Source organism: Hemitrygon akajei, chromosome 9, assembly GCF_048418815.1.
Source record: "Hemitrygon akajei chromosome 9, sHemAka1.3, whole genome shotgun sequence".
Taxonomy (NCBI): Eukaryota; Metazoa; Chordata; class Chondrichthyes; order Myliobatiformes; family Dasyatidae; genus Hemitrygon; species Hemitrygon akajei.
In genome coordinates this window covers 29867818-29892801 of record NC_133132.1, presented here as the reverse complement: position 1 = coordinate 29892801, position 24984 = coordinate 29867818, and the positions used below count along the sequence as shown (strand labels likewise).

At 42.0% G+C, this 24984-nt stretch overlaps 1 pseudogene; it reads left to right on the top strand.

The window, feature by feature from the left end:
• Positions 1 to 8977: 8977 nt before the first annotated feature.
• On the top strand, positions 8978 to 11679 carry LOC140732739 (immunoglobulin lambda-1 light chain-like; annotated as a pseudogene).
• Positions 11680 to 24984: the final 13305 nt, after the last annotated feature.

Below are 24984 nucleotides of genomic sequence, written 5' to 3'. Positions count from 1 at the left end.
CTCAGCAGCTCGGGCAACATCCGTTGAAATGAGCAGTCAACGTTTCGGGCCGAGACCCTTCGTAAGGACTCAATAGAGTGACTGCAACCCTTCCTATTTCGGGAATGCGAATGGTTCCTCCAAGAATAAAAAGGCAAATACATGTTATCATCGTTCTTCACCTCATGGTTTTCCAATATCTTTCTTGATTTTCGAGCAACACGGGTGCGCGCTAATTGTTTCATAGAGACACAGGCCGTAGTTTGGTTAAGAGTCTTGGAATGCGCAGTATCTCTACGTTTTAGCAGACGAGGATTCTCCTGTTGTAACTTCTTCAGACATGTCATTTCCGCGCACTCCTGCGCTGAAACATTGATAAGAGTCACATCAATGGCTAACGTGGAAAATAAACCTTTATGGTAGAGGTGTAATATCTTCCCTGATCTAGGTTGCCATTTATTACTAGATTTCATTGGTTAATTGTTCGGTCACAGCTGATGATTAATCGTTTCTGCGTTGCTAAGCCATTACCTGTCTTCATCGGATGGACCATTATATAATCGCTTGTATATTCATTCATTCGTTGAAAGCACTTGTTAGAAGTCGAAGGAATTTCAATCAATATTTGAATCTGCCTTGAACGAGGGCAGAATAATAAGTGATAAAATGTTGTCATGGATAGAAAATTGATTGACTGACAAAAAATGAAGTTCAAACATTAATGGCCGAGTCTCTGGAATGATATATCTCACAATCTGTGAAACAATTCAGATCCTTCCACTTCGCTGATGACAAAAACACAAATAGGTAATTACATTGTGAAGAGAAAGTCAAAAGGCTAGGGAGGGATATTGATAATCTCGTGGGTGAGCTAAGATCCGGCAAAGCAAAAAGAGGAAAAAGAGGAAAAAAGAGGAAAAGAGGGAAATAGAGTGACTGAGCTGGCATGAAAAATGCTTCAACAGCATATTTTCCAAACATTTGGAGATTGGAACTTCCAAGTTGAAGAGGGGTAAGGGCATTTAGATCACGGTAGTATGTAATTCACAAAATGCTATTATTCAGGTGCAAGTAACTAAAAAGGCTGGGAACATGTTAAAGGAATTATGTGCAAAATTTGGGGGTGTTATGCTTCATGTGACAGGGCAATAAAGAACAAAATGTGGACTGTGTACTGAATTCTTCTTACTTAAAAATTATCTAAATGTGTTAGAAGTTCAGAGGAAGCTTACAAGAACGATTTCGTTGGTGGTTCGGTATCCTAGGATTAACTGTGCATAGGCTCGACTTCTATCGACTGGAGTTCATCAGAGTTATGGGACTTGACTAAAATCTAGTAGTCCTTAGTAACAATACGTATGCTTCATAAACCTTGTAGTCTGAAGCTCTACGGCTCGAAGGGCTCATGAAAATAAGTCCGGCACCTGACGTCTTGGGGAACCCGAGAGTAACACGTCTGAACACGAGACAGACAGATCTGGGGAATACGAGACTGGCGATTCATCTCCCAACAAGGTTGGTCGTCTCGAGATAGACCTGATAAACTGGAGACAGACCTGACGAACTCCAGATACTCTTGGGGATCCCGAGACAGGACTGGTCATCTCGAGATAGACATTGAATAAATTTGGGAAATATGAAATAAATCTGGGGAATATAGAATAAAGCTCGGGAAAATCGAATAGTACTCGGAAGCCTGGAGGGCCATGGCAGACCCAGGAACCTTTAACAACACTAAAATTCTCGATAAAAGCCTTTAATGTGGTCTAGGCAAGCTCTAAACGTGGACTCGGAATTTGGTCTCCATAAACTCGGAATGAAGGCTCGAGACAGTCGGAAACCGAAGGAACTCCGGACGCCACTTTACAAGTTCCATTGGACCCTTATATCGCTGCGTTTTTTTTTTTGTCACCGTGCAGACTGAACGCAAGTGCCGAGAAAAGACAGGCTGCCATATGGAGTCAGCGATCTTGCCTTATTCATAAGAGTTCCAACTGACAATCGGCGGCTCGGCAAAGCGACACCGAGAGAACTAATATTCTCAAAGCTAGGGCCAGCGAAATTAAAAATTGGAAGACTGCTTAAATAATTACAGTACCCGGAAACCCCATGTCAATCAAAATAAACTTTAATAAGTTTAAACAGAAAACGCAAGGGTTTAACGAGTCTCGTTAAGAGAACTATTCACAAATAAAGGCTATTTAGAAAATTTGGTGCCCAATGCTCTAAGACTTCCTACACAGGTGCGAAGAACTCAAAACATCCGTTGTGAGGCGGGAATCCTTTATCGCCTTACTCAAAGTATGCACCATCATTCGACAGTTTTAAACCGAGCGTTCGTCTTCTCTTCTCGCTTCGGCATTAGTCTCATTGCTGCAAATTCATACTAATATCACCTTAAATGGAATGTTTAGAGCTATGTCTGTCTTTTGTTTTATTTATGTACTTACCAAAACACTCTAGTCGTTATCTCTCAGAAAAGTAAGAAAATCTTCATTCTTGCTTAATTAAAACGGGCAACATAATATCATACGATGCAAATAATTTCCCACACTTCGTTCAGAATCAGTTAGTATTTTTCTTCCCTGCCAGCATTGCGCTATGATGACAAGTGCTTCCATTTTGACATTTAACTATCCATGAAAAGTCACGGGGAAAAGAATACAGATTAAATGATAAAAGGAGAAAATATTTCTTAACGAATAGCCAAAATAGAGAGGCGTCCAATCACCATGCCAATGGAACTGCAATGAAAGTTGATCAGATGACAGAGTGCATAGATGAGAGGCGGAATTAGTAGGTGTTTTCAAAAGCTTACAATCTGGAAATCATAGAAGTCTCAAAGAACTCAACGGCATGAGCAACTGCTTTGAGCATCCTTTGAACTCGGACTCCAAGATCCCTCCGATACTCCACACTGCCAAGAGTATTAACATTAATACTATATTCTGCCATCACATTTGACCTACCAAAATGAACCACTTCACATTTATCTGGGTTGGACTCCAGCTGCCACAATTACAGCACGGAAACAGGCCACCTCGGCCCTTCTAGTCTGTGCCGATGCTTACACTATTGGTTGTATTAATTGGCTACTACGTGACAAGCCTCCAATTCGTTGATCTGTTACTTTATAACCTTTGTCCATACCAGTAATGCACAATCTACATTCTTTCATACGTCTAATTGGACCGCGCCACACAATTACCAAGCGTTGTCTTAAAAAATTCAAAGAGCTAGCATTGGTGGTCACTTTATTAGGTACGCCTGCAGGTTCCTCAATGCAAATATCTAATCAGTCAGTAATATAGCAGAAGCTTAATGAACATGCAGACAAGAGCAGCAGGTATTGTTCGGACCAAACATCCGAAAGTGGATGAAAAGTGATCTAAATTATTTTGAACGTGGAATGAGTGTTTGTGCCAGAGTATCTTAGAAATTGTGGGTTCCCTGCGATTTTCACCCAATAAAGTGCCTCATGAGTTTATGTTCGTGGTCTTCTCCTCCTACAGCCTATTCACTTCGAGGTTCGACGTGTTGTGCGTTCAGAGATGCTCTTCTGCACAGAACTGGTGTAACGCGTGGTTAATTGAGCTACTGTCGCCTTCCTGTCAGCTTCATCCAGTTTGGCCATTCTCCTTAGAGCTCGCTCTTTAATTTTTTTTTGTTTGCTTTAGTATCATTCTCTTAAACTCGAATAAAATGACCACTGACTGTATATGAAAGAGTACAGAACATTTCACAAACAGCAGCTATCTGAAAGTGAATAAGCATTGACCGACAGATATTACCGAGGTATGCCTGCTGGACTATTTGGATTGGGACTAGAATGTTAAAGGTAACGTCACATTCAGGAAGGACGGGAAGATGAGAAAATGCACAAGGATTCGTTCATAGTGAATGCTGAACACAAAGAAATGAAGGTGGATGGCCTATTTTCAGGGCACGGAGAGGAAGAGGTGGTCTGAAAAATAATAAAGCAAAATTCTCCTCTGTTATATGAATCCAGGCAAGATATTAGGGCAATGTGCATCCGACGAAACAAAGGTTGTTTGCCATAATTGCACGTTCATGATTATTGGGAATTATACTTCAAACTAAACGAATGGGGTGTGAGGTGCTCGTTAAATATTTTGGAATATTTTAGAATAACGTGTTCTTGCGCCAACCAAAGGACACGAAGAAGGAATTAGAGGCGGAGATTCCATTGGATTCAGTCGCAATTCTATTTATCGGAAGATCAGGCAGGAGGCCGAGGGGCCTACTTCGTATCCTAAGTGTGACATGTCAGAAGGATAGTACTGAACAAGCAGGTTTTATTTTCATGAAGGTCCATTTGATTCCTGGCCCCAGTCACCCTCAATGCCAGGTGATTCTATGCTTGCGTCAAGAGAATTGACCATTCAAAATCGCAAATGGTCTCTATATTCAGGTGTCTACAGTGTAGCCCATAGTGAATGTAACATTATATTGGTTCGTGTGTCATTTACGCCAGTAGGTGGAAATGTTGCATCACTTGATACCTATACTTGCTTGTGAGAAAGAAGGAACCGGGCCCTAAACTCATAGAATAACAGCGACTGTGCTCTGCATCAATTTCCCAAACTTGGTTCATTGGAGTCATTACTCCAGAATGAATGTTATCTTTTTCAAACTGATATCATGTAAATATCGGGAAATATTACCGAGAGAACATGGGCGATAATTATTGCAACAGACATTTGGCTTTGGACTTGGAATCCTTTCCTGCTGTCTATGTTTTAAATAAAATTTGCATAGAAACATAGAAAACCTACAGCACAATACGGTCCCTTCGCCCAACAAAGTTGTGTCGAACACGTTTCTACCTTAGAAATTACTAGGCTTACCAATAACCCTCTATCTTACTAAGCTCCATGTACCTATCTAAAAGTTTATTAGAAGACCCTGTCGTATCCGCCTTAACCACCGTTGCCGGCAGCCCATTCCACCTACTCACCACTTTCTGAGTAAAAGACTTACCCCTGACATCTCCTCTGTACTACCCCTCAGCACCTTAAACCTCTGTCCACCTGTGGCAACCATTTCAGTCCTGGGAAAAAGCCTCTGACTATCCACATGATCAATGCCTCGCATCATCTTATACACCTCTATCAGGTCACCTGTCATCCTCCGTCGCTCCAAGGAGAAAAGGCCGAGTTCACTCAACCTATTCTCATAAGTCATGCTCCCCAATCCTGGCAACATCCTTGTAAATCTCCTCTGAACCCTTTCAATGGCTTCCACATCCTTCCTGTAGTGAGGCGACCAGAACTGAGCACAGTACTCCAAGTGGGGTCTGAATAGAGTCCTATGTAGCTGCAACATTACCTCTCGGCTCGTCAATTCATTTCAACGATTGATGAATGCCAATACACCATACGCCTTCTTAACCACAGAGTCAATCTGTGCAGCTGCTTTGAGCGTCCTATGGACTCGGACCCCAGGACCCCAGGATCCGTCTGATACTCCACACTGCCAAGAGTCTTACCATTAATACTATATTCTGCCATCATATTTGACCTACCAAAATGAAGCACTTCACACTTATCTGGGTTGAACTCCATCTGCCACTTCTCAGCCTAGGTTTTCATCCTATTTATTTCCCGCTGTAACCTCTGACAGCCCTCCACACTATCCACAACACCTGCCTCTCAGGATCTTCTCCACCAACTTACCAACCACTGAGGTAAGACTCACTGGTCTATAATATCCTGGGCTATCTTTACTCCCTTTCGTGAATAAAGGAACAACATTCGCAACACTACAATCCTCCGAAACCTCTCCCGTCCCCGTTGATGATGCAAAGATCATCGCCAGAAGCTCAGCAATCTCCTCCTTCGCCTCCCATAGTAGTCTGGGGTACATTTCGTCCGGTCCCGGCGTCTTATCCAACTCGATGCTTTCCAAAACCTCCAGCACATCCTCTTTCTTAATAGCTACCTGTTCAAGCTTTTCAGTCCGCTGCAAGTCATCACTACAATCACTAAGATCCTTTTCTATAGTGAATACTGAAGTAAATTATTCATTAAGTACCTTCGGTTCCAAACACACTTTCCCATTGTCACATTTGATAGTTTCTATTCTTTTACATCTTATCCTCTTGCTCTTCACATATTTGTAGAATGCCTTGGGGCTTTCCTTAATTCTGCCACCAAGGCGTTCTCATGGCCCCTTCTGGCTCTCCTAATTTCCATCTTAAGCTCTTTTCTAGTAGCCTTATATTCTTCTAGATGTCGATGTTTACCTAGCTCTCTGAAAATTTTGTAAGCTTTTCTTTTCTTGACTAGATTTATTAAAGGCTTTGTACACCACGGTTCCTGTACCCTACCATAACTTCCCTGTCTCATTGAAACGTACCTACATAGAGCTCTACACAAATATCCCCTGAATGTTTGCCACATTTCTTCCGTACATTTCCCTGAGAACATCTGTTTCCAATTCAAGCCTCCCATTTCCTGCCTTATAGCCTCATAATTCCCTTACTCCAATTAAACGCTATTCTAACGTGTCTGTTCCTATCTCTCTCCAATGCTATTGTAAAGGAGGTAGAATTATGATCACTATCTCCAAAATGCTCTCCCACTGAGAGATCTGACACCTGACCAGGTTAATTTCCCAATACCAAATCAAGTACAGCCTCTCCTCTTCTAGGCCTATCTACATACTGTGTCAAGAAACCTTCCTGAACACACAGAACAAACTCCACCCCATCTAAACTCCTCGCTCTAGGGAGATGCCAATCGATATTTGGGAAATTAAAATCTCCCATCACGACAACTCTGTTATTATTACACCTTCACAGGATCTGTTTCCCTATCTGCTCCTCGATATCCCTATTACTATTAGGCGGCCTATAAACATGACCAGTAAAGTTATTGACCCCTTCCTGTTCCTAACGTCCACCCACAGAGACTCCGTAGACAATCCCTCCATGGCGTCCACCTTTTCTGCAGCTGTGACACTATCTCTGATCAACAGTGCCACGCAACCACCTCTTTTACCTCCCTCCCTGTCCTTGCTGAAACATCCGGCACTTGAAGTAGCCAATCCTGTCCCTGAGCCATCCAAGACTCTGCAATGGCCACTACGTCATATCTGCAAGTACTGATCCACGCTCTAAGCTCATCCGCTTTGTTCACAACACTCCTTGCGTTAAAATAGACACATCTCAAGCCTTCGGTCTGAGCGCTTCCCTTCTCTATCACCTGCCTAACCTCCCTCTGGCACTGTCTACAAGCTTTCTCTATTTGTGAGCTAACCTCCTCTTCCCCAACCTCTTCAGTTCGGTTCCCACCCCACAACAACAATAGTTTAAACTCTCCCCAGTAGCCTTAGCAAACCTCCCCGTCTCAACTTCATAGAAAAACAGAAACAAATCAGCCTGAAACCAACGGCGTATTATTGAGTCTCACTGAAACACTGCAAAGGAGAAACTTCCGCTGAAAATCTGAAACATTTTCCAACGATATTCCAAGTATCATGTTTCACTACAGAACTCCCTTCGTTCCCGGCACCCTGAGTGAAACGCTAAACAGTTGCATTGTCTGTCCACCATCACAAGCGCTTCAGCTCATCCGTGCAGCCAACACTTTAAATGCATTGTGGCAATTAATCATCACGGCGTTTTACATTGACGTTATCAGTGTATAACATGTAACACGGGAAAACTTTTACCCGAACAGTTTAACACAATATTCTGTGGATTATATTGATGATACTTTCCACTTCCGAGACGGGATGTGCAGAATAGCAGAAACATGAGGGTGAATTTCCGAGTTATATTTGGTAAATAACAAGTGGATACGCCTCAGAGACTCAACTCAAATTCCTTCTCAGCTTTCCTTATAATATTTCTGTTTAGTCGCAATTATCAATTCGTTGTAAACTCGTCTTTCTGTTCGCCTGTTATCTCCTAATCGCTTCGTATTTCTGGTCAGATATACCCCTTTCCCCTGAGCTATTCCCGCCTATGGCAACCTCAAACCTACAGTACTTCAGCCGCTTCGTCCCATTTTGATACATTGATGGTTTATATGCCCCCTGTGAAATCGTATGTGGGGGTTGGAGTTTGGGGCTGTGTGGAAATGTGGCAAATGTCAGTGACAGTGAACCTGTGAATCAGTAAATTGGTAAATTTTCAAATTGCTTAATTGTTGTCCCATGTACCGAGATGCAGAGAACAAACTGTTTTGCAGGTCATTCATGCAGATCAGTTCATCAGTGCATTGAAATAGCACAAGCGAGCAGGATAAAGTGTTACAGTTACAGAGAAAGTGCAGGACAGGTAGGCAGTAAGGTGCAAGGGCATAACGACGTAGATTGTCAGGTCAAGTGTCTATCTGATCACAGTAGGTAAACATTAAGAGGTCACATAACACCGAGACAGAGACTGTCTTTCAGCATGGTGGTAAGTGTCTTTAAGGCTTTTGGATCTTCTGCCCGATGGGATGGGGGAGGAGAGAGAATGTCCGCGATGGTTGACGTCTTTGCCTATATTGGCTGCTTTGCCGAGGCAGCGACAGTGTACACAGAATTCATCGAGAGGAGTTGGCTTCCGTGATGTGCTGAGCTCTATGCGCAACTCTCTTTAGTTTATTTCAATTACCAGCAGAGCAGACACCATACCCAGCCGTGCTGCATCCAGACACAATTCATCGATAAAAATTGCTGAGAGTCAAAAATAGAGCGCCAATGAGCGCTCTTTGCAGTGACATCTACGTGGTTGGACGAGGTTATTGGTGACGTCCACTCTACTGAACTTGAATTTCACAACCCTCTGGACCTCAGCATCGTTTACGTAGTTGCCCCGCCCATTTCCTGAATCAGGATCCAATTCATTCGTGAGTAGAGATCTGCATGAATATATATTTCAGTGACTTCGCAGTCTTCCACAGTTCTTAAGGAGCAGCTTCGAAAGCCCTGAACAGGACTTGTGTCCGAAAGCCTTTGACTTCTGATTCTTCTTATCAGCTTCACCATGACTAAATGGGTCCTGGTTCTTTCCGCGTTTGTTTCCTGTTTGTTCAGTAGGTAGAATACTTAATCCTTTATACTGTCCTTTATGTTGTGTTTTTACTTAACGGCTATTAAATAATTATTTATTATTTTCGCCAGCTGCAAACTCGGAGATGACTTTGACTCAGTCTCCGTCCGTATCGGCGACTCCGGGTAGAACCGTGAACATCACTTGTACCATGTCAGGGGGCAGCATCGGCAGCTACTACACGAGCTGGTACATGCAGAAACCCGGCAGCGCCGCAGTTTTTGTGTGGTATGGAAGCACCACGAGATGATCGGGAATTCCAGATCGATTCACGGGTTCCACAGACTCATCGAGCAACCAAATGCATTTAACCATCGTCAACGTGCAATGGCAGGACGCCGCCGATTATTACTGTGGTGTCGCGGACGGTAGCACGTTCATATTCACCTTAGGGAGAGGAACCAAACTGAATTTCGACAGTAAGTAAATATGTGTTGGGGTCTAATCACCTTTTGATTTTTTTTTCGTTTGAACCTTGGAATAATATTATCAATCCTGATGCTTCGATCTGATTTACAGTCCACCTCTCATTGTATCTTTACAATACCTCAGGCAGAAAACTAGCGCATATGCACCCCTTTTGCTTGGTAGGGTCGCTTCATTTAGCTGAAAAGTATCTTCAAAACAACCTAAGTTCATTGCCATAACATTTTTAAAATAGCTTCGTGATTCGTGATGATTCGTGCTTTTAGCGAGTGTTTCTTAGTAGTTGCCCAAGGAACAGATGTACCTGCAGGATGACTTCCATGTCTCCTTGCTCCTCCGACTTCTTAATTCGGTCTCCGTTTAGAAGATGTCTGTACCTCTCTAATCTATCCAGATATCGCCTACAGAATCCTGGAGTGGAGTCCATCTAGTTTGTCGACTTATCCAACTTCAGATCTTTCTGCATCCCAAGCTCCTTCTCCTTCGTCATAGCAACTACTATCACTTATATTTAATTTCCATTTATGCCTAATTTCAATCTTTGTTTGCTCAACTAGATCTTTTCGCGTTACTTCAGCTCCTCTTGTTCTATACCTATTAACCTGAAGTCATCAAGATTCTGGTGCTCCGTTCTAACTTCTACCCAATTTGTCTTCAGCAAAACGCCGCCCCAGAGCCCACCTCGGCCTCACCGGTGTGCCTGGCCTTCTGCAACGTCTCAGTGTGAATGTCTCAGCTTTGATATCAAATTATCACTCGGCCCACCTGTTTTGTTTACATTTCAAACTCTCTAGGCCCGCAGGCCACTGAGTATCTACTTTTGGATACCTGATCATTACCGTACTAAGTGATTTCTCCTTGAATAACATTTCTCAGGTCTGAAACACGGTAAATTTGCTCTTTAGCTTTTCTGACTTGTCCCGTTTTCCTCCGAGATACTACTGTAAAACGATTTCTTTGTAAATTCTGTTTTGTAGTCTTGATACCTTATTGTGTGAATGGGTTCAACTTTTCAAATTAATGAAAAGAAATGGTTATAAAAACCTTAAACCAGATATCCACATCTTCTGGATTTCATAGACCTCTGAGAGTTTTTATCGGGTTTTCCTTCAGTGTGTATCACCCCGGTCCAAACAACCCTTTCGGAATTAATTGTGGGACTAAAAACTAAAAAATCCAAGTATAAAACTTTAACGTATTATCTATTCCCATTAAAATATTTCCATTATTTTTAGCCATTCATAATCCCTCCTTTACTGCGGCGAATTGCAGCATCTCCGAGGAGAGACAAAGGCACAGTCTGTCACTCAAATCCACTGCCTCATCTCTTGCTTTTTACGTGAATAGCTGCAACGACATTTCGGAGTTTTGCCACGCGCTTTGCCATATCTCTTTCGGGGTTTGTTATTGGTTCTGTGATTCATGTCTTTACGATTTAACACCATGGAACATGCCAATAATCTGTCATGAAATTAAGTATTGCATAGCTACATCAGATTGGATCGGGGTATCATGGGATTATATAAAGTGTATCTTATGTATATTGGAGAGTATTTCACGAATAAAGGGGTTCAGTCAGCGATTGTTCAGAAGCCTCTCCAGTCGGATTTTCTTTTGCCATTCCATCGAAATTTGTTATTTTATTGCTTTGAATTTTGCTGTTATGAAAATCCCTCTCTTTCCTTTGCTTTGTAGCTATTTCTAATGTTCATGATGTATATTGGCTTTGTTGCGTTTGTTGAAGATCAAAATGCACTAATGAAACACAGTTGTGATCGGGTTCTCATACGTTCTGACTTTTATGGCTGTAAAATCGTTGAAAAAAGGCAAAGTTTGATTCCAGTTTACATCAATTAATAATTCATTTCCCTGCACTTCTTTCTATTTACAGGTCCGCGAAAATCCGCCGTATCCGTCCTCCGACCGTCTGCGGAAGAAATTCGGGGACAGGGCACCGCCTCCCTGGTGTGTTTAGTGAACGGGTTTAATCCGGCCGCTGTGAATATCGAGTGGACAGTGGACGGCAGTACGAGAAGGAATGGCGTTGAAACCAGCCGGATCCAGCAGGACGCGGACAACACGTTCAGTGCGAGCAGTTACCTAACTCTGCCAGCCTCCGACTGGAACTCACACGAGCTTTACTCCTGCGTGGTTAAACACGAGACTCAAGCAACCCCATTTCAAACATCGCGCGATCCAGCTGTATGTAATACAATATGTTTAGACACTGTTTCTTTAAAATGAAACAAATGAATTTCATGCACAGATGTTAAATTTTCGATTGTCGCTGACACATTTTTCAACCGGGAGAAAACAGGCATTGCGTCCCGCTGGACGTTGTTAAACAGCATTCGTTCTGAAATTGATATCGTCCATGTAATTTTATCACGAAGTAATTAAAATCTACCCGATCTACTATGGCGTTTTTGCCTTGATCAATATGTCCGACAAGAGCATCATTTTTCAAACGATTGCGTAGATAGTGAAGATGATCAAACTTTGGCATTCCATAAAATAAAATAGACAGCGTCGCTTACACGTTGTGCTAGTTATTGGGTATATTTTCTCCCTGAAGAAATCATAATCACATTGGCTACATCAGGTCAAGTGGTGTAATTACTTGTCAGCGAAATTTACATACATAGTAAAAGAAATCCTGATACTGCCTTTATTTGAACATCGTGGGTATATTCGATTTCCAATTTTAGCATTGTATTATTCATGGAAATGGTTTTTTCTACAGCTGGTCACGTCATGCAGACAAGGGCTTGTGTACCTTGTGTCAGCAGCGGCGCAAAGCAGAGTAGCACTTATTAAAGTGCATACTGATGACAAATTTGCCCACGTATCCTTCAAAACTTCAGGTTTCCTTCGAGGTGATTTCGGCTTACAATACCTAACAAACATTGCAAATGGTAGTCCAAAGCATTTCTAGTAAATACAGTCTGACGGTGGTTGATTATCTAAAGCTATATCGGGCTTCAAAACAGTGAAGCGCGGAGGATAGCGCACCGACATTTGTACATTAGTTTGTAGAATATATATAATGATAGCTTTCTCTGTGTAATGTAAAACACCGTGGCCATAGTATAGAGTTCGAGAGAACTGTACCGTAAAATAAGATAAATATGTTCAATAGATAAAGAAAAGGTCATTTTCTGGCGAATGAGAATACGGATTGTACTCACGTCTTTCTAATTGGTTATACAAGTTGTTTTATCTCGATAAGAAAAGAATAGCAAGAGCAAGTTTACAGCTCATCATTGAAATTCATACATGGGTTATTGAAACTGGGACATTCATATCACGTGGTCTTCATCTGTCACTCTGGACTGAGGCCGTTGGACATGCCTTCTCTGAGTATGGAAGGCCTAAGGAGCTCCCTGTAACTTTACAGCTGCACAGACCAACCATTGCTTTGAGCGGGACATGTTTACACCGGCTGCAAACTGCGCAGTACTTTAAAATCACATTATATAAAAGTAAATTCCAGTATCGCACCAGAAAGTCTGTGTCCGCGGGGTCAATTCAGTTCCTGCGCGGCAGGTGCACGGTTGTACTTGGTGTGGCAGAGCATTCAGTGTTGTGATAGGACCATAAAATGACCAGAACTGCACTGGGATATTTTGGCAAAGGGCGTGGCTCACTTCAAACTATTAAAGTTTGGAAGCATTCATTAAACACTTCTGATTCTTTTCTGGCATTCATACACGTTTATAATCCGTAAAATGGGAAATTTTGTCAAAGGCCATAGCTCACTCACATTTTCTGACATTGAGATACGTTTAAAATCTTAAAATACATTTAATGATTATTAAATCAAATACTAATTAAATACCTAAACGATTTGTAACGAAAGTACACACGAATGGATAAAATGTAATGCATCCGCCGCTTCCTTCTTTTCGAACATCTTCACAATCCGCATTGAAGCAAATTACCTCTGGAATTTCTGCGTCCGGTCCGAAGGCAAAGTGAAAGAGTGCAGTGAGTTCCACTCCATTGCTGAATACTTGGAGAGTCGGGAAGTGGAAGTTGAAGAATGTAGATGGAGATCGGGCAGATGGATTGAATTCCACCAGTAACAATATCGAAAAATGTTGGCATTTGCATGTAAATATAACAGTTGATCCAAAAGAAATGTTGTGGCTCGATGACAGGGATGTTTTTATTAACAATACATTCCAAGCTGTGGATCAGCTCACAGATTGAGCTGCCCGCATAACGGAGAGGTGGTGTATACAGAGAAATATGTGAATAATCGCGGTTAGCATTATTGAAAATCGCATACAGAAACGTTAACCATAGTACAGGCATTTTGGACCACGATGTTGTACCCAACTTTTAATCTAATCCAAGATCAATCTAACCATCCCTTCCACAGAGCCCTCCATTTTTCTTTCATCCATTGGTCTAAGAGTTTCTTAAATGTCCCTGATATATATTTGCCTCTACCACCACACTGGCATTCCACGAACATACCACTCTGTGTAAAAAATATACCTCTGACACCCTCCATATTTTCGTCCAATCACTTTAAAAGTCTGCCCTCTCTAATATACCACTGCCACCCTAGGCAAAAGGCACTGGTTATCCTTTCTATCTACTCTTCTTATCTTATGCATCCCTGTCAGGTCGTCTTTCAACCGGCTTCATTCCAAAACGAAAAGCCCTAGCTCGCTCAGCCTATCCTGATAAGACATGTTCTCTAACCCGAGCGGCATCATGGAAAATCTCCTCTAAACCCTCTCTACAGCTTCCACGTCCTCCCTATTCTGACCAGAATCAAACACAACAATGTCAGTGTAGTCCAAACAGAATTTTATGGAAATACATTATCCGGCGGCCCTTGAACTCGATCCCTCGACTAATGCAGGCTAAATGCCTTCTAAATAACCTTATTGACGAGCGGCAATTTTTGAGAGATCTGTGCGAGTGGACCCCAGGATCCCTTTGTCCTCTACACTGTAAGAATCTTCTCCTTAAACTTATATTCTCTCTTTGATTTCGCTCTTCCAAAGTCCATTATTTCACATTCTTCCGCATTGAAAACCATGTGATACATAACACCCCAGCTACGCATCCCATCAATGATCCCGTTGTAAACTACGACAATCTTATCCACAGAACCAACAGACCTGTGTCAACTATCCCATTGCCCTGTACATAGACCATACCTCACCGTACCCCTCCCATCCATATTCTCTTAATATTTCAAACTTATTTTAAATATTGAACTTACACCGCATGCTCTACTTCCACTGGCAACTCGTTCCACACTCTCGCTACTCTCTGAGATGAAGTTTGTCTTCATGTTCCCCCTAAACATTTCACCTTTCACCCTCAGCCCATGACCTTTACTTCTAGTCTCAGCCAACCCTGGTGTGAAAAGCCTGCTTACATTTACACTATCTATTCTCCACATCATTTTGCATATCTCTATCCAATCTCTACTCATTCTCCTATGCTCCAAGGAAGAAAGTGCTAACCTCTTCAATCTTTCCACACAAGTTACATCACAAGTTACGTCGTATACACCGCTCTACTTTTATCAATTTCCTTAGTCACTTTCTCGAAAAAGTCAATCAGGTTTGTGAGAAATGAACTGCCCCCCAGATAGCTGTACTGTATGTAATCAGACTGTTCTTCTCCAAATGCTCATAAATTCTGCTTTTAAGAATCACATACAAAGTTTGTCCACCACTGACATGCAGCTCTGGTCTATAATTCCCAGGATTATCCCTGTCTCTCGGTTTCTTTTTGCACTACTTTACTTTCCCTTTTCTATTTTATAATTATGATTGATAATGTAATTTTTTTATTATATTTACTTCAATTTGTACTCCAGGGAGCGCGAAGTGCAGAGTCAAATAAACACTGTGATGATTGTACGCTCTAGTATTAATTGTTTGGTGACAATAAAGTAAAGTAAGAAAATAAGTAAGTACGTAATCCCTTTCTTCAACAAAGTAATAACATTTGAGTCCCTCCAGTCTTCTGCTACTCCTCCTGTGTCCAATGAGGGCGCAAAGATTATCACCAAGAGGGAACATTCTCTGCCTTCGCTTCCCGTAGCAACCAGGGTGTAACCCATTCGGCCTCGGGGCCTTTTGTCTTTTTTAAAAAGTTCGACAATATCCTATTTCTTAACGTTTTATGCTGTTTAAGGCTGCCACACACAAGTCACGGTCTCTCTCAGAGGTGAATACTGAAGAAAACTATTCATTAAGGAACTCCCCTACCTCCTCCGACACCAGGCACATGGTTCCTCTTCTTTTACTCACTCTAGTCATCCTTCTGTTCTTCACCTAAGTGTAGAACGTCTTGGAGATTTCCTTAATCATACTCGCCAAGCTCTTCGCATTACCCCTTCTAGATCTCCCAAGTTCATTAGTCAGCTCCTTCCTGTCTGCTTCGTAACCCTCAAGAGTTCTGTCTGATATTTCCTTCAAAACTCTTTATTGAACTTCTTCTTTCCTCTTGGTGGGATGCTTCACATCTCTTGCCAACCATGCTTCCTTCTCCCTACCATCCATGTTCAACTGGGAGAACCCTACCCAGAACCCCATTAGTGTTCGCTACACAACTTCCACATTTCCTTGTTCATTTCCCTGATAAAACTAATTCCCAATTTCTACTCACAAGCTCATGCATTATAGCATCATAATTTCCTCTCCTTCAAAACAAACTGCTCTTGTCCCTCTCCAAGTGTATGGTAAATTAGAGAGTCGTGAATGTGATTAGGGAGGAGCAATCTGACACCTGCCCTGTTCCATTGGCGAGCGCTAGATCCAGTAAGGCCTCTCTTCTAGTTAGCCTGTCCACATATTCAGGAATCCTTCATTAACAGACCTAACAAACTCTGCCCTGTCTAAATCTTTTGCATGTAAGCTAATGGAATCATTATTAGGGAAGTGCGTGTTTTAGCAGCTTTCCAAAATCGACCTGCCGACCTACTCCTCGATGTTCCTGTTGGTGGTGTGCGCTGTACAATACTCCCATTAGATAGACTGCAACTCCTCCTATTTCTGAATTCCACCCACGGCGACTCAATAAACGATCTCTCCACGACTTCCTCACTTTCTGTATCTGCGATACTATCCCTGATTAGCAATACCACTCCTCCATCTCTATTACCTCCCTCCCTGACCCTTTTCGAGTTATTTGAACGTGGGAACATCCAGCAGCTTTTCCTGCCTTTGTGACAACCATATTTTGGTTTATATTTTGGATCGGGAACGACATCGTTTCCTACAAGAATAAAAAGACAAATACATGTTATCATCGAATTTTACCTCATACCTTTCCAATGCAAATAATTTTCCACACTTCACTGGGAATCAGTTGGGAATTTTCTTCCCTCCCAACGTTCGCTTATGTTGACAAGAACTTCCAATCTCACTGATAACTGTCCATGAAAAGTCAAAGAGAAAAGTATAAAGAATAAATGATCAAAGGAGAAAGACTTTCTTAACGAATAGCCAAAATACATAGGCGTCCAATCACCATGCCAATGGAACTGCAATGAAAGTTGATCAGATGACAGAGTGCACAGATGAGAGGTGGAATTAGTAGATGTTTTCAGAAGCTTACAGTCTGTAAATCATAGAAGTCTACGACATGAGCAACTGCTTTGAGCGTCCTTTGGACTCGGACCCCAGGTTCCCTCTAATCCTCCACACTGCCAAGAATCTTACCATTAATATTATATTCTGTCATCGCATTTGACCTACCAAACTGAACCACTTCACACCTTTCTGGATAGAACTCCATCTGTCACTTCTCAGCCCAGTTTTGCATCCTATCAATGTCCCGGTGTAACCTCTGACAATTCTCCACACTATCCACAACACCTCCAACTTCTGTGTCATCAGCAAACTTCCTATCCCATCCCTCCGATTCCTCATCCAGGTCATTTATAAAAATCACGAAGAGTAAGGGTCCCAGAACAGATCCTTGAGGCACTCCACTGGTAGCCGACATCCATGCAGAATATTACCCGTCTACAACCACTCTTTGCCTTCTGTGGGCAAGCCAGTCCTGGATCCACAAAGTGATGTCCCCTTCGATCACATGCCGCCTTACTTTCTCTATAACCCTTGCATAGGGTACCTTATCAAATGCCTTGCTGAAATCCATTTTCACTATATCTGCTGCTCTTCATTCATCAATGCGTTTAGTCACATTCTCAAAAAAATAATCAATCAAGATCATAAGGCACGACCTGCCCTTGACAAAGACATGCTAACTACTCCTAATAATATTATACCTCTCCAAATGTTTTTAAATCCTGTCTCTCCGGATCTTCACAATCAGCTTATCAACCACTGAGGTAAGACTCAATGGCCTGTAATTTCCATGGTTATCGGAACTCTCTTTCTTGAATAAAAGAACAACATCCGCAAACCTCCATTCCTACAGAACCTCCCCCTTGCCTACTGATGATGCAAAGATCATCGCCAGACGCTAAGCAATCTTCTCCCTCACCTCCTACAGTAGCATGGGTTACATTTCGTCCGGATCAGGCGACTGATCCAACTTGATGCTTTCCAAAAGCTCCAGTACATCCTCTTTCTTAATATCTACATGCTCAAGCTTTTCAGTCTGCTGCAAGTCATCATTGCAATCACCGAGATCCTTTTCTATAGTGAATACTGAAGTAAAGTAGTCATTAAGTACTTTGCTATTTCATTTAGTTCCATACACACTTCCCCATAGTCATATCTGATAGGTCCTATTCTTTCACGTCTCATCCTCTTTCCTCATACTTGTAGAATGACTTGGGGTTTTCCTTAATACTGCCCGCCAAGACCTCCTCATGGCCCCTTCTATCTCTCCTAATTCCCTTCTTAAGCTCCTTCCTAGTAGCCTTACAATCTTCCAGATCTCTAACATTACCTAGCTCACTGAACCTTTTGTAAGTTTTCTTTTCTTCTTGAATAGATTTATTTCAGCCTCTGTACACCACGGTTCCTGTACTCTACCATAAATTCCCTGTCTCATTGTACAGATCTCAACACATATATCCCCTGAAGATTTGCTACATTTCTTCCGTACTTGTCCCTGAGAACATCTGTTTCCAATTTAAGTCTCCAATTTCTTCCCTGATAGCCTCATAATTCCCCTTACTCCAATTAAATGTTTTCTAACTTGTCTGGTCCTATCTCTCTCCAATGCTATTGTAAAGAAGATAGGAACTATGATCACTATCTCCAAAATGCCCTCCCGCTGAGAGATTTGACACCTGACCAGGTTCATTTCCCATACCAAACCAAGTACAGCCTCTCCTCTTGTAGGCTTATCTACATACTGAATGAAGAAACCTTTCTGAACAAACCTAACAAACTTCAACCCATCTAAGCCCCTCGCTCTAGGGAGATGCCAATCCATATTTGTAAAATTAAAATCTCCCATCACGACATCTCTGTTATTATTACACCTTTCCAGAATCTGTTTCCTTATCTGCTCCTCGATATTCCTGTTACTATTGGGCGGCCAATAAAAACACCCAGTTAAGTTATTGAGCCCTTCCTGTTCCTAACCTCCACCCATAGAGACTGCGTAGAAAATCCCTCCATGGTGCCCGCCTATTCTGCAGCAGTGACACTGTCTCTGATCAACAGTGCCACGCCCCCACCTCTTCTGCCTCCCTCCCTGTCCTTTCTGAAACATCTAAAACCCGGCACTTGAAATAACCAATCCTGTCCCTGAGACATCCAAGTCTCTGTAATTGCCAACACATCATATCTCCAAGTACCAATCCACGCTCTAAACTCATCTGCTTTGTTCACAACTCTCCTTGCATTAAAGTAGACACAACTCAAGCCTCCGGTCTGAGCGCGTCCCTTCTGTGTCACCTGCCTATCCTCCCTCTCGCACTGTGTACAAGCTTTCTCTATTTGTGATCCAACATCCTCTTCCCCAGTCTCTTCAGTTCGGTTCCCACCCCACCCCCAACAATCCTAGTTTAAAATCTCCCCAGTAGCCGTAGCAAACCTCCCCTCCAGGATACGTCTCAACTTCATAGAAAGACACAAATAACATGGACGTCACGTGGGTGCGGGGCAAAATAGCTGCATGTTAGTGGAGCTCCGACGACCCAACATAAAATTCTATCAATTAGAGCATATTTATCCCGCCTTCTTCGGATACAGCTTTTCTAGAGTTCAAACTGCTTTTGTACTGAAAAATAACAACTTTGCGAGATAATTCGGGACGATGCCAAGACCTTCGAAGAGCGCTACAGCGAGCCACGTGGCTACAAGACAGGGTCCGCAATCCGAAGATCAAGGCAGGCTAACGACACAGACGGACTAAGGCTCCAACATGGAGAATTTACTGGTTTAGGTTAGTCGTATAAGTTCCATTCTGCTCGGGGTGGCTACTGATTTATCTACAATTATTAAAGAAACGACAACGGAGTTGAAGAACTTCGTCAATGACATTCAAGAGAGGCTGACGGAAGCCGAGGTCGCCTCTCCAGCGTGGAGGACACCACTGTGCAGCTGGTGGGTGCCTGCGAGCAGAATAATAAACGCTTGGACCTGCTGTGGAACCGTGTCGAGGAGCTTGAGAACAGGAGCGGACGGAACAACGTCAGGCTGGTCGGTCTAAAGGAGGGTGCGGAAATGGGCGGTCTGATTAAGTGTGTGCAAAGAATCATGTCGGAGGGATTTGGCATCGAACTGAAAGCAGAGTTTGAGATTGAGAGGGCGCATCGGGTCCCGGCTCCGAGTTCGGGCGAGGATCGCCCCCTCCCCCCAGGTTGGTCTTAATACGATTCTTGCGCTCTTCGGCCAGAGAGAAAGTGCTGCAAGCGGCCATAGCAAAAAGAGGAGTTGAGTGGGAGGGGTACAAAGTCTCCTTCTTTCCGGATATGTCCAGCGAATTGGCTGAGAAACGGAGGGCATTTACTACTGCTCGGAAAATGCTGCAAAGAGTCAACGTGAGGTATACACTCGCTTATCCAGCAGTTCTACGATTCACGTGGTAAGGAAAGAACACGTTCTTTACTACTGCTGCAGAAGCAGTGAAATTCATTCAGGGAAAGTGCGGTGCTGCCACTGACTGAGAGACAGTAATAGGTGGAGATAACTTTTTAGGTACAACAGGGTGGGTGGGGAGCTGGATAAAGCGGTCTGATTAGTTCTAGGCTTACTAGCTGGCACGGTACTTCGCGGACCATATCATGTGTCTTTTTCTTTTCCGATTCTTGTAGAGTTTATCCTGCCTATTTGCTTTTATTTGTTAGTTAATCTGGCAGGAATATATTATCGCTATGTTTTTAGGTTCTGTTGGTTGTTTAGTTGTTCGAAAGCGCAGCATTTGCAGTGGATAAAAAATCTGGAGGCAGAAATAACCACATTGGAAACGGTCTTATCAAGACAATATACCGATGACTTATACAAATATCTGTGCAATTTGAAATTCCAGCGAAATAACATATATAACAAAGAAGCAGAATATGCATTATTTGGATTAAAAACAAGTTTCTATGAAGGTGGTGACAAAGCTGGTAAGCTGCTGGCACGATATTTAAAACAGCAGAAGACGAATAGTGTTATACCTGTGATTAAGAAAAGGGACACATTAGTGTCATCATCAAAAGAAATAAAAAAGGTCTTTCAACAGTTCTATGAACATATATATGCATCACGGTTTAATCATGACCAGGAGGAGCTGAATCAGTTCTTTGCTAACATAAAATTGCCTACATTATCCCCACAACAAGCTGAGTCCTTGGATGCCCCAATTACTGAGGATGAGGTCGGACGGGCTATTGCAGCTATGAAAGTGGGGAAATCTCCAGGTATGGATGGCTTCCCAGTTGAATATTATTAGAAATTTCTGGACATATTGGCTCCTATTCTAACAATAATCTATTCAGAAGCATTTAATTTGGAATCTTTACCTAATACATTTAATGAAGCATTAATTCGTTGATCCCAAAAAAAGACGGGGATGCAATAGACCCTTCCAATTATAGGCCTATAAGCTTAATTAATGTGGACTGTAAGATACTGACTAAAATACTGGCTTCGCGATTAGAGAAAGTATTACCATCTATAATTAACTCTGGCCAGGTTGGCTTCATTAAAGGCAGATCCCCAACTGACAATTTAAGGAGATTACCGCACTTAACATGGCTGAACTCCCCAAGTAGTATCCCAGTTACTGCCATCTCCCTGGACGCTGAAAAGGCCTTTGACAGGGTTGAGTGGAGATTTTGAACCACTGTCTTGTCATTCTTTGGGTTTGACTCTGTCTTTAATCATGGATTAGAATTTTGTATAAAAACACAAAGGCTGCAGTTATTACAAATGGTATCATATCCCCATTTTTCAACATTTTACGGGGTACACTCCAAGGCTGCCCCCTCTCCCCACTGTTATTTACGATTTATTTTTTGGAACCGTTGTAGGTCGTGATTAGAGCAGATCCAGATATTAGAGGGGTGAAGGGAGGCGGAAAGGAGCATAAGTTGATGCTATATGCTGACGATATTTTATTACTGATTAGTGACTCTCCTTATTCCTTAACCCCACTAATGAAAACAATTCAATTATATTCTGAAGTGTCTGGTTATAAAATCAACTGTAGTAAATTTGAGGCTATGCCAATGTCAAAATTGTGTTATTCAAATTCAGTATCTCACTTTAATTTTAGATGGGTGCCAGTTGGAATGATGTATCTAGGGGTCAAACTCAGTCAGAATTTGGATGAAGCAATTACTTTAAATTCTGATCCATTATTGAGTAGGATAAGAAATAATCTGGCTAAGTGGGGTGTACTGCGACTGTCACTCTGGGATAAAGTCAATGTAGATAAAATGATCAGAGCACCTCAGTTTAACTATCTTTCCATGATGCTTCCTTTAAATATTTCAGATTCGATCGACAAGCAATACAACAAAATTATTATTGACTTTCTATGGGATAAGAAGAAGCCCAGAATTAAAATGAGTAAGATGTGTATGTCCAGTGACATGGGTGGGCTCAGTCTACCAGACGTTAGGGCATATAAATTATCCTTTGAAATGACCAAGTTAGCTAAACTTTGGGACAGGCAGATGTTGATTTAGATTGTGTAGTTATAGAACGGAGCTTGGCTGCACCACATTCTCCCCTTAACATTCTCTCACAACATGTGGAAAATAACACTAATCTAAATGCTATACTATTTCACTCAAGGGGTGTGTGGAGTACAATTCATAAATCTTGTAAAAATGTCACATTTAAATCAGTTATGCTCCTCGCTCTGGAATGACCCTGTGAAACGCATTGGGAAAAGAATGGTGTACTGGAAAGAATGGAAGATTAAAGGTGAAAATACAGTAGGTGATCTCTGTGAGATTGGGATTTTTATGTCGTATGTGGATTTGCAGAGGAAATATAACTTTGTAGCTAAAGGGAATTTCTGGAAGTATTTACAAATAAGACATTGCGTTAGTAGCATATTCAACAATGGTGGCCCACAAAGTAACCCTTTAACTGAATACTTTACACTACCACAGGAAGTTCATAAAGCATCAGTGTTATATAAAATGTTCAGGCACTCTGTGGGTGAACCGTGTAACAATCTTAAAGCAGTATGGCAGAAGGATCTTGGAAGTGATATTGAAGATAATGAGTGGTCAAATATTTTATCAAATGTGGGTAGACATATTAGGGAAGCGAGAGGGAAATTGATTCAGTATACGATAGTACACAGATATTATTGGACACCAACTAAACTCTACAAAATGGGGATTGTTGATAATCGTTTATGCTGGAAATGTAAAAATGAGGTGGGCACATGTTTTCACATGATTTGGGAGTGTTCCATGGTTCGTCCATGTTGGTGTAAAGTTCTTGATTTGTTGCGGAATTGGTCGGGTCCTACACTGCCCTTGTGCCCACGGCTTTGTCTCCTGGGTGATAGGACAATGATACATAATGTAAACCGTGACAAATTTACTATTTTAAAGGCGGGTCTCATCACAGCTGCAAGAATTATATTGCAAAACTGGAAAAAAAACCAGATGTCCCACTGTGAGGGAATGAACTTAGGGAATGGTTAAGATTTGATCATATGAACACATGTTGGGAAGAATTAACAGTGAGGGAAAAGTGCAAGATGCGTAGGATCAATTTTGGTTGTATGTTAATTTAAACTTAAATTAGAAGATTTTTTTCTGTTTCGTAATTTTATTGTCATGGGATGTCTGTATAAATATGCTGTACTGTATCTGCTCTATGATATGCTGTGCTGCTTTGTAAACTAAGAATAAATAATAATAAAAATTTGAATTACAAAAAGAACACAAATAAATCGACCTAAGATAAGGGGCGTATTATTGAGTCTCACGGAAGCACTGCAAAGGAGAAACTTCCGCTGAAAATCTGAAACATTTTCCATCGATATTCCAAGTATCATGTTTCACTACAGAACTCCCTTCGTTCCCGCCACCCTGAGTGAAACGCTAAACAGTTGCATCGTCTGTCCACCATCACAAGCGCTTCAGCTCATCTGTGCAGCCAACACTTTAAATGCATTGTGGCAAATAATCGTAAAGGCGTTTTACATCGACGTCAAAAGCGTATAACATGTAACACGGGAAAGCTTTTACCCTAGCAGTTTAACACAATATTCTGTGGATTATATTGATGAAACATGTGGATGAATTTCCGAGTTTTACTTTGCGGCTGCGTGGAACCCTATTCAAATGTCAGTGACAGTGAATAGGTCATAAATGAGTAAATTTTCAAATTGCTTAAATGTTGTCACATGTACAGAGGTGCAGAGAACAAACTTTCATAGGCCATTCATGCCGATCAGTTCATCAGTGCATTGAGATAGCACAAGCGAGCAGAATAAAGTGTTACAGTTACAGAGAAAGTGCAGGACAGGTAGGCAGTAAGGTGCAAGGGCATAACGACATAGAATGTGAGGTCAAGAGTCTATCTGATCGCAGTAAGGAAACATTTAGTGGTCATTTAACACCGAGACAGACGCTGTCTTTGAGCCTGGTGGTATGTGCCTTTAAAGCTTTTGGATCTTCTGCCCGATGGGATGGGGGAGGAGAGACAATGTCCGTGATGGATGAGGTCTTTGCCTATATTGGCTGTTTTGCCGACTCAGCGACAGTGTACACAGAATCCATGGAGAGGAGTTGGTTTCCGTGATGTGCTGAGCTCTATGCCCAACTCTTTAGTTTATTTCAATTACCAGCAGAGCAGACACCATACCCAGCCGTGCTGCATCCAGACACAATTCATCGATAAAAATTGATGAGAGTCAAAGTTAGAGCCCCGGTTAGCGCACTTTGCCGTGACATCTACGTGGTTGGAGCCGGATAGGTTGTTGGTGACGTCCAATCCACTGAACTTGAATTTCTCAACCCTCCCGATCTCAGCATCGTTTACATAGTTGCCCCGCCCATTTCCTGAAATCAAGATCCAATTCATTCGTGAGTAGAGATCTGATGAATATATATTTCAGTGACTTTGCAGTCTTCCACAGTTCTTAAGGAGCAG